This window comes from Crocodylus siamensis, chromosome 2, assembly GCF_052110815.1.
Source record: "Crocodylus siamensis isolate JL-2025a chromosome 2, ASM5211081v1, whole genome shotgun sequence".
Classification (NCBI taxonomy): Eukaryota; Metazoa; Chordata; order Crocodylia; family Crocodylidae; genus Crocodylus; species Crocodylus siamensis.
Window position 1 is genome coordinate 132,977,350 of NC_143396.1, and position 17,041 is coordinate 132,994,390.

Here is a 17,041-nt window from a genome sequence, read left to right on the forward strand (position 1 = left end):
AGCAGCAATTCTCAGCTAGGGTGCCGGATCTTCTGAAAGGTGTTGTGAGATGTGAGGAGATAAGTAGATAAACTACACAGATATGTAGAGGTGCACTGATACATTGGTCCGATATCTGATCAGCACCGATATAAAGAAAATTGTCTGTATTGGAAATTGGCCTGATATGGCGAACAATTTGGCTGATAAAGGGCCCACGCATGCACACAGCTGCAGCGCAGCATGTAGGTGGTGAGAAGCACAGCCAGGCAGCTTGAAGACCTGTAGCACCTGGTAAGTCTGGTGTGGTGGAACGGGGAGGGGAAGGGGCGTAGGAGGGGTAGATCAAAGCCCCCGCAATTAGGGAGGAGTGGGGCTGGGGCAGGGGTGGGGCAAGTGCTGCCCAGCCAGGATGGAATGAGTGCAGGACAGAGCTGTGGCTCATCTGGAGAGCGGGAAGGGGGCTCCCCGCCACTGTGTGTTGCTCATCCAGAAGCTGTTCGTCCAGTGGCTCCCACCACTGCTCCCGTTGCTCATCTGGGAGGGCATGGTGGGGAGGGCATGTGCCCGCAGATCTGCATGGAGTGGAGCAGGCTGAGGCTACACCAAGCTCTTCCAGGTGGGTCAGGGATGTACTCAGGGTGGGCAGCAGTGGCCCTGGGAGGGAACTATGGGGTGGGGTGCAGCTACCCCAAAATTCACCATAGCCCCCTCCCAGTGCCACCACCACCTGCCCTGAGCACAGCCTTACCCCACCAGGAAGAGCTTGGCACAGCCCCGGCTTCAGTCCACCCTGCCCCATGCAGATTCAGAGGCACATGCCCCCCCATGCCCTCCTGGATGAGTGGCAGGAGCATCAGTGGGAGAAGACAAGAGGCTTCCGGATGAGCTGCACACAGAAGTGGGAGTCCCCACCCCGTCACTCTGTTTCATGTCTGCCCCGCTCTACCTGGACAGCACTTGCCCCCGCCCCTGCCCCAGCCCCAACCCTCCCTCACTGCCAAGGCCTTGATCCGTCCCCCACCCCACCCCCCTTCCCTTCCACCACACCAGAACACCAGACTTACAAGCTGCACATAGCTCTTCAAGCTGCCAGGCTGGTATTGGAAATTGGATCAGTATCAGCTGATATGCCTCCTTAAAAATTGGCTACCAGTATCTGCCCCCAAAATCTCTATCAGTGAACCCCTACAGATAACGGCAGGCTCAAGTTTGTCTCTGCCTGGAATTCATCATCCCCACTGCTAGTCCCTTCTGCAAGGAACTTCTGCAAGCAATATAACCCGTAATTTTTTAATTGAGTGCCACTCCATTCACAGAAGTTATGGAGGACTACCTTGAGTCCAAAATGGTTAAGAACCACTTTTATAGAGAGGCAGTTAGCTTTGTTAGTTTGAAGTCTGATAGAAGACAGAGTAAATACATGCCTTAAAGGCCAAGTAAATCAGCAGTGCATACATTTTCATATTGTTATAGTCCTGATGGTCCAGGAAATGTATGAGATTGTTTTTTGTGATATCTGTAGTTCAGAAAGAAGTTTGACAAATTTTCAGTCACAAAACGCCTTCGTTTAGTCTTCTTGTTGTAACAGAGTAATTTTCCCCACCCTCCTCTGCATCCCGCAAAAAGAAAGAAAACCTAAAAATAGCAAATTTAAAATTTGTAACAGTAACACAATAAGGTGTTTCAATCATTTAGTAGGGTACTTACTTAAAATAGTTCTTGTGTAATGCTTTGCTACAGACTATAGTAAAAATCACTTTGCCTTGGGCATTCTGGTTTATGTTTTTATTTCTAAGAAAATCACAAATCAGATTTACTGCATTTTTCACCACGTTAATATTAAAATGTTCTTTTCACAAATGATGCCTGTTTTGTATCTTTCTGTACTCTGCTATGTCTCTGACACTCTTAATGCAAATGTCTTCACACCTCACTTTAAATTTCCACTTTGGGAAAAGTCGTACTACGTAATACATCTACAGCTAATAATATACTGAAGCCAGTTATAAATTAGTCATGTTGATAAAAGGTCTAACAAAGTTACCAGTATCATTCTGTAATGCACAAGCATATTATCAAAGCCTGATTTAAGTAGAATAGGCAATTCAATCAGGAAAATGTGAAAGAGCCTTCAAACTGCAAAGGAATCTTAAATCATTAATGAAACTAAGAATTTAATGTATGCAAATTAAATTATATATGCATATTTCAGTGGACTAAAAGTTTATGTGCATTCTTTACTCAGAATTCAGTCTTGTGGTACAATTAAGAAGAAATGGTGACAATTTAGATTTTTTATTACTTTGAATTGTAAAGCATTCACATAATTTATCCTCTCTTTCCAAAAGGTACAACATCCACTCAGCAACACCAAATTTGCAGACAATACAAGGAGGCAATAGGTTTAAATTGAAGGAACCTATGCTCTACATCAACTGGGATCAGGTCTTATTTCGTTGGAAACAAACACCAGACAAAGCTACATCGGTAATGTTTTAGTAACTTCACCCTTTCCAGTAAAAATAGTGAAAGTAATGAAATTTGGTCAAACATTAATCTTTCTGACATTTCTGTTGCAAAAAAATTGAATAAATAAATCAAATATTGATGACACAATACTTTGTGACTACTAAATTCCTCCTGGTATGCATATAGGATGACTTTTTCTATAGCTGATTAATGTAGGCCAACAATTAATGTCTTCTGGGTCTTGGACAATGCTCTTTTGACTCAAAGATATTCCTGTGTTCCGCCTTAGACCCCATCCAGTGCAAATTAGGATACACAAAACTAAGCAGTCAATGACAGGGCAGTAGCAATCTACTGTTTCTCTTGAAACAAATGTTTCACCGCAGTATAAACACTGTGTAGTACTGATAAGGAGTACTTAAACATTGGCAAGATGAAAGTATCAATAAACAAACAAACAACTGGTGCACTACAAGGGGTTCAAAATCATTTAATGTCCCATTTTGTAACAGAATCTAATAGTCCCTTCTGTTTTAACAGTTTTAAAAACTCATATAAAATAACCAGAGTAAAGGAGAAAAGAACTGACTTGGGTGTGTGTTTGATAGGATCGGATGAATTCTAAAGTAACCTTACTTCAAATCAAAGTTTTCTGATTGCTATAAGAACAGAGGGCAATCAGAGAGACATCATCAACTGGTATGCTACTATCCACCTCCCATGACATTCTGGGCCCTCTTCATCTTCAAAGGAAAAACAGTTTCCTGCAGGATCAGGTTCTTTGCGACCCAAGATTCAGCAAAGCACGTGGGCTTGTGCTTAGCTTCAAGAGAGAATTTAAGTCCCACAGCAAACATGCCTCTGCATTGTGATGAATGAAGGCTCTGCCCAAGCACACCTCCCCTATCTTAGTTTCTCATCTAATCACCCAGGATCACACAGTATCTAATAACCAATGAAAAAAAAAGTGATGTTCTCAGCATTTGCAATTCCCTTCTCTCAACATAGCTAACATAAACCACAAAACAGTGATTATATGCAAAGCAAAAAGACTACAACCAACTGTCATTTCTCAATATTATAAAATACATGCAGAACATGTAAGCAGCAATATAACTAGAATTGGATCAAAAACATTAAATTATTCTTTTTCCAGTTGTCAACCACTTAAATCCTCAAGACTGTGGCCACATCTACATGAGACGCTGAGTGTGCAGTTGTTACTGTGCAGTCATTTAGTACCATCACTGCATGGCTTTCTGGTGATGCTGATCATGCAGTATCTCGTTACTACTGTGCAGTATTGTCATGTCATGCTTCATGCCATGCAATGCTACTGTGCAGTAGTAACAAGCTACTATGCATCCAGCTTCTTGTGTAGATGTTGCTTGTGGGTACCAAACCATTTGTGTGTAAAAATTTCTATTGGTAGTAGGAAAATAAAACCCCAAAAACAACAAATTATTTTATGACGAGATCTGAGTAATATACAAAAAATATCAGCACAGATAAATGCCTGACAAATTTTACCTTTACAGGTATTATTTGAGATGCATACTGGCTCTGAAATAGAGATCTAAAAATGGCTACATAAAACACCATGCACAAGAAAATAGCCAGTTCTTGCCACTAAGGAAAAGAAATAAAGAGGTTGAAAATACTGGCTCTACAGGAAGCCAATCTTTTCAACCTACAGAAGGGGAAGGTCTACATTTTAAGAAAAGACCCTTCATGAAAAGGAAGCTGTTAGACATATTCTGCTTCCCATGGTGCACACTTTCTATTGCACACTTGCTTCTTTTTAAATGTAGTTACTGGGTCTATCCACAAGGGGACAGGCCTCTGGGTTGGTCAATACCCAGCAGGATTTTTTGGCAGTATAGAAACATGCAAGTGCCAAGATAGGGGGATGATGTCATAAAGGATGGTGACAAAGACTACTGTTGAAATGGATTAATGGGACTTGCCACAAGGCCTCTGAAAAATGTCAAGTAAATAGAAAATGTAAGACATCTTGGAACTGGAAAAGTAAGGGGCTATACCTCCAGCCACGTTACCAACCTTTTTATACCACAAACAGAGGTTCTGCCTACCTCTTGTGAGCAAAGTGAAAGGAATGTAACCAAGTGTGCCCCAGGCTCCCAACAAACATCTGTAATCCTTCAGGATTTTTTGCTACTGTTGTAGGAACAGGTCTTTTCTTCAATGAGAAGGGGCAATCATGAGAATGACTGATAAGGCAAATACCACCCACAGTAACTACTAGCACACATTATCCTGACCAATACCATTTAAAAAAAGGTATTGGTCAGGATAAAAAAAACTTATTAGCTTGGTTAATTACTACAGCTTTAGGGTGATCTATGGTAATGTTCTTTTGTCTTAGGAATGACTTCCAAATGTCCTACATATACCTTTAGTATTGACTATGTCCTTTACACATACAGTTAAAAATTACTTTTGTTATTTGACTCTCTTGTTTGCACACAGCACTCAACAAATTTCAGGGGCAGCATAATAACATTAATAAGTTGAAAGCAGCCTATACATGAACAAGCATTCTGACAAAAAAAAAAAAGAAAGAAAGAATTATTGAAGTGCATTCCTTTCAACTTTTCATTGCTCACAGGCTTGAAAACAAGTTTGTTCTTTGCTACTGTTATCCTTTTACATATGTATGTCAAGCATTCCCCATGCCCCAATTTTTCTAATAGAGCTTGAAATTAACATACTTTCTAAAAAATACTTTAAAAATCAACATCACAGAAGTCAGCACAGTTCTAGGAACAGTTTGCATTAACAGCTGCTACAAAACCAGAGGGAACACAAGCCCACATTAAAATAATTAATATTTAAGTTTCTCACAACAAGAGTAGCAGATATGCAAAAATAAAGACTGGCATTGAGAAAAAGTCAGCTTTTAGCCAACATTCAGCTGTGTCCTTAAAAAACCTAGACATTAACATGGTGCTCCAATTCTATACATACTCAATCAATTTGTTCCTCAGAATAAAGAGGTCAAAGCTGTATTCACTCAAATCCTGAATATAAAAAAGAAACTAACCAGAAGTTTGATCTATATTTAAAAGACTTTTATTATTTATTCAAAATGTGCAAACTTGGAAAACATGCCAAAATTAAAATATAAGTAAGACTAATTAATAATATATCATGATCAAGATATATGTTTAAATACTTTTAATTTTGAGTAGTTGGAGTGACTTTGTAGCCATGATGGTCCAGGAATTATATGTGAAAGGCAAAGATCGCTTAGGGTGATATGTTTTAGTGCAACTGCATAGTTGGAACAGTTAGACAAGCTTTTGAATGGAAGTTTTGAACATACGATAAGTGCTGGCCTGAACAGGTATGGATACTAACTTCATATGAAAGTAGGGATGGAGGAGACCTCATGAGATCATCTAGTCCAGGCCCCTCCTTAAGGCAGGGTCATTCTCGACAAAACAGTCTTGGCCAAGTATCTGTGTATCTTGCTCTTGCAAGAGGCAAGGATTGTTGTGGTTGACTTTTTCTGGACCCACTGCATTGTTGGGATAGACAAGGTTTCAAATGCAGTGGATCCAATAAAAGATATCATGGACAACAACCTTTGCTTCTCAAATAATTCATGAACCATCATGATAGCCTGTTCCAATGTTTGACCACCCTCACAGCCAAGAAGTTCTTCCTAATCTCCAACCTAAATTCCCTCTGCTGCAGCGTGAGGCCATTACTGCTAGTCCTGTCCCATAGAGCCACAGAGAAAGACCAACCTCTCTATCACCTTTCAGGTATTTGAAGACTGTTATCAACCCCTCTCTCCTGCCTCAGTTTTTCTCATCTCCAGAAGAAATAACTCCAGTTCTTTCAACCTGTCTTCATACCCTTTCCTCTCAGACCTCTACTCGTTTTTGTTGCTTTCTGCTAGATACTTCCCAATGTCCACATCCTTCTTCAAGTGTGGGGCCCAAAACTGGATACAGTACTCCAAGCAAAGCTTCACCAGTGTCAAATAGAGAGGAAGAACCACTTTCCTTGATTTGCAAATAACCCCCCTGTTATACAGTCCAGTACGCAACTGGTCTTTTTTGCAACAAGAACACACTGGTGGCCTTCTCTGCAGTCCTTCAGCCTAGCCAATAATTCCCCAGTCTGTAAATTTGTGCAGGATTTTGTACTCGTCCTTGTTATATTTCATCTGATTGATTTTGGACCATTTTTCCAGACTATCCAGGTCATTCTGGATCCTAGCCCTACCCTCCAGAGTATCTGCAACTACACCCACTACATTTGGCATTGGATGCTGTTCACTAATTTCCTAAACATACAATCCAATCATTCAAATTATTACAGAACCCTGGGAAATCCCACTTGGCATCTCCTTCCAGCTAGACATTGAGCCATTGGTGACTATTTATTGAACACAATGTTCCAAACATTTTTGTATTCACCTTGCAGTACTTCCATTTAGTCTGTATTTTCTTAGCTTGTTAATGAGTATGTTATGGGAGATGGTGTCAAAAGCTTGCCAAAGTATCCCACATCCACTGCTCCCCTCTCTCAGTCCCATCCACAGAGTCTGTCATCTTATCACAGAAGGTGACCAAGTTGGTCAGGCATGACTTGCTTTTGGTTAATTCAATTCTGGCTGTTCCTCATCACCTTCTTCTCCTCTAGGTTTTGTACAATAGATTCCTTGAGGACCTGCTCTGTCATCTTTCCACATATTAAGAGCAAGCTGACTGGTCTTTAATTCCCCAGATCCTCCTTCCCCACACCTTTTGTTAATGGAAATGAATGCACACCTTTCATGCTTAAGTGATTAATTATGGCTTCTGTGATGTACAATTATATGAAAACAGCTGTAATTTTTATTCACACGTTATGCACATTTTTCTCATATTTCTTTTAATTTATTCTACATGGACAGGTCTCTACAAAATATTTCATGTGGCCACTATAAGTTGGAGTTGATGGAAACTTTGGTAAGCAGCAGACAAAATATAAGACCAAAATAAATAAAAATAAATGTGTATATCCTCAGATCACCATGGGTTAAATGAGGAGCCCATGGACATGAAAAAGCAACAAACACTCACTGAATCCAACCTATAATTACAACAGAACATATACATTGATTTATAAGATTATGAAGGGCATGGGAGCAATATACATTTTACTATCTGCTTCAAGGATTTTTATTTTTAAATCTGACAATATTGTCCATGCTAAAGGCCTACTAAAGAATAAAAAAAATATTTTAAGGGATATCAAATATCTGGCCCTTGGAGCCCTATGATCCAGCCCATGAATCTCTGACCAAACTCTCATGTTGCATACATGTCTGGACAGGCACAGCACACAGCACAGGAAGTCTGGGGCCCTGTCCTGTATGCAACTCACATGGCCAGTCAAGCCCTGCATAGCACATGCAGCATATGCCAGCCCTGCTCCAGATAAGGTGACTATGCATCCCTACTTGGGCAGGACAATCCTGGAATGGGAACCTCAAGTCCTGGTCCCAGGCTGCATGACTCCAGGACAGCATTTATCCCATATTCACAGCATTGTGCAGGGACCAGGAAACAGCAGGTTTCCCCTTACAGGCTGGCAGCATTCCAGCCCTCAAGGGGCTGCAAAGAGCAGGGCACAGGGGGTGCCACATGCATGTGTGTGCTCGCACACATGTACATGGCTGGCAAGACAGCCAGGCAGTGTGAAGAGCAGCTCCCTGCAGGTAAGTCTATGAGGGGAGGGGACACAGGGGGAGGAAGGAGGCAGATTGAAGCCCCCACAGTGAGGGCAAGAGTGAGTTAAGGACTGAGGCACTGCCCAGGCTAGTGGTGCATGGAGCCTGGGGCCAGGCTGGGGAGTGGGATAGAGCTGTGGGTGGATTGCCCAGGTGTTGAGAGTGGGGGGAGGCTCCGCATTGCTGTGTGCACTCCCAGGGAGGGACGTGGGGGACCACATGCCCCCCAGATTCATACGTGGGGTGGGGGTGGATGTGGGCTGCCCTCTATGGCCTCAGGGCTCTCCAACCTGCTGCCCTTACTTCAGGAGCCCTGTGCTGGCTGTGCCACCATGAGGCACCCCCTGCCTATCTGGCAGTAGTGAGGCTGGTGGCAGCATATAGTTGTGCCCCCTGCTGCTGCTGGGCAGGCAGGGGGCATGTGGTTCCCTTGGGAAGAGGCAGCAGGATGGAAAGCCCTGAGCCCACAGTGGGCAGAGCACATCTGCTCCCACTCTGCCCTGCTCAGCTCTGGTCTGCTCTGGCTGTGTTGCTGGTGGGTTGCGGGGGAGGAGAGACAGGCATGCGCCCCACCATTCCATTCTGAAAAGATGGTCAGCCTACCTCCAGGGCTCACTCTACATGCAGCAGAGGGAGCAGGCATGGGGTGCATTCATGGGCAGCGTCTATGGCACTGTGTCCACCCTACACATCACATGTAGAGCAAACCCCAGAGCAGGGCCGGCACATACTGCAAGTGGCGCATGGAGCTTGACTGGGCACATGCATAGCACAGGGGTCCAATACATAGTGCATGCTGCATGCAGTACATTGCCAGACTGGCCATGCAGACTGGCTACAATGCCTGAACCCACAGACCAGCCCAGCAACTCTCTTCCACCCCTGTTTTAAAGCATCTGTACTATAACTATTCATTTTCAACAATGGAGCTAAAATGATAATTAACACAGTCCTTTTTTCTTTATGCCTACATTGCTTGCAATCTGATCCAATGATCTAATAACATTTGTGACTGTACATAAAATAAAACACAATTTTTTAATCCACAATTATGTAAAATCTCAGAGACATCTGGTTTGCTTTAATTTTCCCACTTCAAATTATTCAGAGCAAAGAGTTTTAAACATTCCTTCATAATTGTCTAAAAGTCTATACTTAAATGCTTCTAGGTTCCTTTTATCTGTATAGAGCAACTAATATATTTTTGTTATATTTAGTTTGTGCAAATCATCTATTTTTAAGACAAAACAGAATACAAAATATATTAGAATTTTACATTTTTATTTTTATGACAAAGCCTAAAATTTAGCTTTTCAACAGCAGTAGCTGGCTTACAACTTTATCTGCCTTCTAATTACAGTATACAAGTCCAGAAATGACTAGCATAACTGAAAGCAACATTTACCATAGAGGGCACAAATACTAACCTTGCATTAAATAAGCACCTTTGAAATGCAAGTTCTCACAAGCGAAATGGATGCTAAGCATTAGTTCGTTCATATGTTCCATTGAAGCAACTGATCAGCCCAAGGGAATTTTTTTCATGCAAGTACACAAATTGGCACAATTAAAAAAGTAATGGCTATTCAAGGATTCAGTTAAAAATAAACAGAGTAAACCTATATTAAATAAAAACTTGGAAAGTATACTTAACACCACTCATTTGCAATAGGTTCAGGCATGGCCTATATTTATAAAGGTACCACAGTTTCCCTTCAGGTCACTCCCCAGACTTCTGTAGCTCTATGAGCTGTAAGATGCATTTGTACACAGTAAAAGCAAAATTTTGCCCTGCTTCACCTGGCTATACTGAGAAAGGAACTCAGGACTGGTTAGGCGATTCCTGCCATGAAGAACAGTCCCCTCAGTTTGCAGGGTGCCAGTTGTCCAAAAGATTCACGGAGTTATCCACCAGTCTAGTCCTTTGAGCAAAACATAGCTCCAAAACCCTCTGAAAGAAACAATATTGTTCTTTAAACTAAATAGCTTTTCTCCTGTCCCAATATTCAACATATATCCCATCACAGCTTTCATTTTGCTAAGCTAAACAAATCAAGGTCTTTTAATTCCTCACATTAAGTCCTTCATTCTTCTGCCCATCCTAGTGGACTTTGAATCTTTTCCACTTTAAATCCATTTTTTTCTTGAACATGGGTGACTAACTGTACTCAGAGAGAGGAGGTATTTACCCATGTTAGTCTGAAAGATAAAAGCAGAAAGCAGGGTAGATTTGTACTGCTCTGTGCATATCCTTAAATAGCATGTGATGAAGTGAGCTCAGCCTCACAGAAACTCACAATATACATAATTAACTAATGCCTTGCATGGTGATATTAATACTGTCTCTGATGATAATAATCCACCTAAGATTACCTTAACTTTCTACACAATCAAATCACATTGGTGGCTCCTGGTCACTCTACAATCAATACATACAGGTCACTGACCTCCTCTGCCATCTCTACTCTAGAAGGCCCCCTCATAAAGGAAAAGTCCTTGTTATTAGTCCTTAAATGCATGATGCTATATGAACATACACATACAGCCTGATCCTCTGGCACACCGTCAATACCTCCCTAGCACTGTTATCTTCTTGTTTCCAAAGCATCCATCTGGTTCTTGAACGAAGGTCGCTAAAGAAAAAAGTAACAGGATGGGGTCCAAGACCAATCTCCAGGGAGCACCAATATCAACTTCTCTCCAATCTAGTAACTCCCCTTCTAACACCATCTGTTATACTCTCCCTTTAAGCCAACTATTTACACACTTAATGATTTTAACATTGATTCCCCCCATATTGATCTTAAATAGAGATAGACTAAGTCCATTGTATTGCTCTCATCTAAACAGACAGTTATCCTATCACAGAAGGATAGTAGATTAGTTTGAAATTATCTTCCTTGGACAAAGCTATGTTGTGTTTGGTCCCATTTTCCATTTTATAACTAACTATCTCCTTGAGTATTCTTTCTTTCAAGCATCTTACCTAAGATTTGCCATATTATGAATATCAAACTACAGGAGCTGCAATTGCCTGGAACAGCCTTCTTCCTTTTTTTAATGCAGGCAGTCCATTTGTTAATCTCTTTCTATGTAGACTCCTAACCTCTAAACTGACCAATTCCTTGAAGATCCATGTTACAAGAGCTGCTGCTTTGTGTGTAGTTCTTTCAATATGTTGGGGTTATTTCCTTCCACTTTCCCAGCTTAAAACTGTCATAGAAAGCAATGTAAGCTTTGCCTTTGGCTCAGATGAGATCAGTCCATTTTTATATCCGCATTACCGTTTGGTTTCCTATCACTGCCTCATTTACACCTTCAATCTCATTAAAGATCAAGGCAAATACTGACCTAATATTTGGGCACACTGAGACAATCCCTGACCTCTGCCCCTTGTTTCTTTCCTCCTGGTTTTCTTTTTATAAGAACACTTTTAGATAGCTGAGTCGAGTCTTGCAAAGTAAATCAAAGCAAAGCCTTTGGCCAGCTTCATTGGGTGCATCTACACATGTACTTTTCTGCACCTAACTTTTCTTTACACTTTTCTATACCCGAGGTACACATGCTGTCACATGCAGCAGGTATGGTATAAGGCGGGGTGGGCAAAATCCACCCCGGAGGCTGGATTGGGCCCACAGTGGACTCCATTCCCCAGCAGCCCCTGTTCTGGTTTTCATGGAGACCTCAGCAGCAACAGCACTGTGATAGCACAGGGCTAGGGTTTCCATGGTGCACAGCTGGGTGGATGGTTGGGTGGCTGGGGCTGGGATTTTGCAGTGGTGACAGCATGGTCCAGAGCATATGCAGAGCTGGAATCTGCTTCCCTCACACCCCAGACCGAATCCACCCTTTTTTCCACCTCTGGTATAGGGGAACACTCTGCTCCTTTTGAAAGTAGTAATTAAGAGTCCTCTTAAACCATGTAAACCTCTGTAGGCTCCATCCTTCACCTCTGGTGCAGGCACACCGGCTTAAGGAACCACAGCTGTTGGAGCTGCCTCTGTTCTATTCTCCTTTCCCACCGCACCTGTAAGACAATTTCACCCAAGCTTACAACTTTTTTAGAAAATTTGATTACAAGGCCATGTTGACATGGACTTTTGATATAATTTGGGGGTGGAAGGGAAAGCAGGGTAGGGACATGAAAAACCCTAAACATTCCCAACAAACGTATTTGACCACTAGTGAGACCCATAGACCACTGGAAAGGATCCTGGGCCAGAACCCAGGAGACCCAACTTCTACTTCCATATAGACTCAGCAACCGTCGCCAAGCCTCCTTCTCTCTCTCTGCCTTAGTTTCCACTCCCACCATATGTCCACCTTTTCTAGTTAGATTGTAAGTTTTCGGGGCAGGCACAATCTCTCTCTCATACTTCTTGTACAATCGCAACATGGGGACTTTGAGACGCATTTGTAACACAATAATAAATAACAAAAGCAACTTTCCTGAAAACCAAAGCCTATTTGAAAGCAGGCCTGTGTCCTAAAAAGTATTTATATAAATTTCTGTCTTTAAAAGCCATTTTTTCACTTTTACATACACACATTACATTTCCAGTATTAGTTAGATAAAATGCTACCTGATAAAGTGCAAGAGTAGGAAGATTTCCATTAAAAAAAAAAAAGGAGGAAGGGAAATAGAGTAGCAAAACACACATGACAGTGTCAAAAACTATGTGTTCATGATAGTAGAACACAGTTAAAGTTTTTTGTTTGTTTGTTTGTTTTAAAGGAGTCACTAAAAACAAAACAGGAAAAACGATCAGTCATTCAAGCCCCACTATGTTTTTATTTATTTTAGTAGCATCCACAGTGCATGCCTCTCATTAATTTAAAAGCCACCGATCCTTTGAATAACAAAACTTATAAGGTTCAAGGTCTCTGAGTGGTTGGTTTCATAATGCAGCTCTTGATACAGGTTTATCACACAGATCTAAATCCAAGTAGAGATGCAATGCAAGACCCTTGACAGTGATTTTTATATTTTTCCTGCTACTGAAAAAAAAAGTAAGTCTGTGACAGAATGTAGAATAGTACACTAGAACCAACCAAAGTAAATACATGTTACCTAAAAGGACAAGTCAAAAGAATGGACTTTTCCTATACAGCAAATTCCACCATTATAATAAAAGCCTTTTAATGTTTATCAACTATTTTAGTCTTCTATAAAATAAAAGTGTGCAGTAAAGACCCTCATACTACCGCCCCTTGGTTCCAGGGGATTCCCCAAACACCTTCCTTGGCACTTTTAGGCCCCCATGTATCTAAACATACCAGACATGCTTAGCCTGCATAGCAGACCAGGCACAGAGCACTGCTTGCAGGAGGGCTTTTCTAGTTACTTGAAGAAAAAAAATACTAATTACAAGAACATTGTAGTCATCAAAAAAGCAACCATCAGAAGCCAGGAAATTCAGAGCCAAGGTTAAATATATTTTAAAAAAAAAGCCAGGCATTGATAAGTAGGGAAATGCAGAGCTGAGGCTTCCAAATAACCTTCACTCTGCCTGCATGGTAACGTCAGCCTCCAGATTCCCCTTTGTTTCTTTCACAACCAGTGGGTAAGCAGTATTATTTTTGGATCAAAGAATTTTTCTAAGGTCTTTCAGAAAGATGCAGCCATGGACAAATTGTGCACAGCAACATTTTGGAGAAACTACCATCTGGGGTGCACCTTGGATAGTTTTGAATGTCAAAATACACTTGTATAAAACTGGTTACATGCATGCATCCCATCAGAAGAAGAATAGTTAGTGGGGGTAGAAACCAAATGCAACAAATTTATATAGCAATAAGAGTTGTGTGCCCAATGACAGCAGAACTTCATGTCTCCAGTGAGAACATTGACTTAGATATTAGAAGAAGAGTATAGCTATGTCCTCCCTGTGACACAGATCCCAAAGGTAGGGTGGAATGGAAAGAGAGAAAACAAAGAGCAGGTGCATGTGTTAGGTTTTGCTATTAGCTGCAGTGTTAGTTGAATTAATAATGTGTATACAGTAATTCATCGGAAGATTTTAGCCTCATCTACCATCCATGGTGAATCAGTGAGTAAGACAGATCTTGAATTCAAAACTCTTTGACAATATCTTCTAAATCTGTTTTAATTCTGCGACTGAAAATGCAAATTTTCCTTTATATTTAATGCCTGCTAATGGATCAGAAAGTCATGGGAGGTAGTTTCTTTTCCTTGTGCAAACATTTTCATTACAAATACTCAGGTGTGCAACTCTGAATTTTTCTTTCCATAAATAGCTTGCATCACTAAAATGGAAATCTCTCAACTCCAGAGAGAAAGACATCAAAACAGGAATGCAAACACAGCTGAAGACCAATCAGAGATCATTTTTGCATTATTCACTGGCAAGTGCACCAGTAATGAGGGGGACTGAAGAAAGGGGACTGTTAGGTTTGGTTTGTTTGGTTTTCGTTTAAATATTCTTATACAGCTAAGATCAGCAGGAGCTATTATGAGCATCTAACCTAACATCATCACAAGTAATATGATGATGTAACATTATAATCTAACCTGACATTATGATACGTAATATAATAACTCCGTCCTACATTTCCTATACCACACTCAAGCACTTACTTGGACTGTGTCCAAGTGATGGGCCATTTACCTCCAGTAACCAGTTACTCTGGCCTTTAAAAAATTGTGCCTGCTTTCCAGTTCAAACTTTGCTGACTTCACTTCATCTACACAAGCAAAACGTCTAAGAGTATGGACCAGATCCTAGTCAACCTACTGGGCATCTAAATAGACTTAGGACCTAACCACAACTCTATTACAACCTGGTCAAGACCCTGAAAATTTATTATCAAATCTGATATGGTAAGACACCACCATCTGACCCTTAGGTCAAAAAACAACCCCCCCCCCAAAAAAAAACAAAAAACCCAAACACCTCCCCCAAAAAACCAAACAGCAAGAAGGAAAAGGATCTGCCCACCCACCCTCTGCACTAATTATTTATTTTCAGTCTCGATGGAACAGAATTGCACTTAGGAACCTAAGTCTACTTACATGCCAAATAGGGGGAATAGAATCTGGCCTATATGTTTTAAAGGCTAGGGACAGGCATTCAAAAAGCCTGAACCTGAACTGATTCAATTTTTGCAGGTTAGTCTACCCTGGTGAGGCTAAACCATTTTGTAACTAGACAGACATTCTCTCTGGACTCAGGAAATTCAGGCGCAGGCCCACAGTGGCTCAGGCTAGAAGCTGGGAGTGCTAGAGCAGCCCTCCCTTCCCTTCTACACTGCTGAGCTGAGGGGGGCATGGCCAGGGCCCAGCAGGATGCTCCCATTAGAGAGGTCTGCCTGCACCATCCCAGGTTTTTCCCCTCTGGCTGCTCAAGGGGCAGGAGTGTTGCTAGACCCCAACACCTTGCTAGCACTCTGAAACAATGGGGGGGTGGTGCAGTGCATGCATCTACTGATGATACAGACTTTTTCAGTCTCCCTCTCCCTGCTTCTTCATACTATCTGCAGGAAACTGGCAGGCAAGCAAGCCAACAGGGAGCTGATAATAGTGTTTATCACCCCATCAGCAAAACAATAGCCTCTCTCCATTAGTTCAAACTCTTTCTTAAACAGCTTATCAGATGACCAGTTGATTAGCTCCAAACAGCCCTAAGCGTCACTGTTCTATCTGCCTGTCCCAGTGAAATTGGAGTCACTCACGCACAGGAACACCTCACGGCATTAGCTAGCATACCACATGCCTAGGGTCCACGGAGCTGGGGTCTGTGCTGTGGGAGATGGGAGGGAGGGGGTTCCTGCTTGAGCAGTGAGCAGCAACAGGCAGGGGGATAGGACAGGTGAAAGCCAGGCAGACCCTGCTGTGGCTGCAATCTTTGCCACAGCTCTGGCCAGGGAGCAGAGGGGAGGGGCCAGCCCTGCTGTGGAGCAGAGAACCCCACACAGCCCAGAGGGCTTGCTGGGATACTCTGGTTTATCTTAAGCCAGCAAGGGGTCTGGGACAGACATTGCATAAATTAGTTTGACCCAAAGCAGTTAAGTCTGATACTACATTCAACCAGATTTATCTCAAACCAGTTTCAGCCATTTTCAAATTGGTTTATGTGCACTGAATATCAGTTCTGTTACAGGTTTAAACCAGTTTCTGATCACTTCAACTAGTTTATGTGTAATATTTGTCCCTAGCCAAAAGGGGAATGACAGGATTTCAGCATTCCATGTATTATTTTAATATTCTCAACTCACTGCTGAATTCCTTGTCAAATGCACCTTTAGTCATCCAAAATTGAATCCAGGACATCTTACCAAGGCCAAGTTAAACTTCATTTGAAGTTTCTCAGAAAAGTCATTTTGGAGATAAGATACTGTGGAAATAAGAAGCAGAATTTTCAAAGCTTGATTAGCAGTGATTTTCCGATATGGGCAAAGTCTCCCTCAGAAAAGATTTGTCTGAATTGATACAAAATTTTGGTAACATCTCTGTGGGTCTTTTACCCAACCATGCAAATGATGACATGAAAGGAATCTTTTGGAGGATTTCAGAGAGGTGGCCACAACCCTGATCTATAAATGGAAGGCAAATTTTACCTTAATCAAAGAGAAGGAACTATCACTCCATGATGTGTACTGGGAAAGAACATGAACCACCTGAGCAATATGAAAGAAAATGTAGTCCATTTCAAAACCATCTTTTACCCCAGAAGACAAGTAAAGCATAAACCTACAGTAAGGGAAAAAGATAAGAGGAGGAGGGAATCCCTGATTTCTTTAGATCATCACAGCAGTGATAAAATGGAGATAAGAGATAACCATTACATCTTTCTACATCAATCCATGTTGATGTCTTATTCC

General features: G+C 41.6%; 1 protein-coding gene across 15 annotated transcripts in view; it reads right to left on the reverse strand.

The window, feature by feature from the left end:
* The window catches only part of ADGRL3 (adhesion G protein-coupled receptor L3), an 875,465-nt gene that overhangs the window by 836,876 nt on the left and 21,548 nt on the right, over window positions 1-17,041 (reverse strand). For 2 of the 15 annotated variants that reach the window (XM_090036861.1, XM_090036860.1), the window contains exon 2: window positions 12,151-12,227. The exons of the other annotated variants lie outside the window; for them this stretch is intronic. The gene's annotated coding sequence lies outside the window, so the exon portion shown is untranslated. The remainder of the gene's footprint in view (window positions 1-12,150; window positions 12,228-17,041) is intronic. 15 annotated transcript variants of the gene reach the window in all.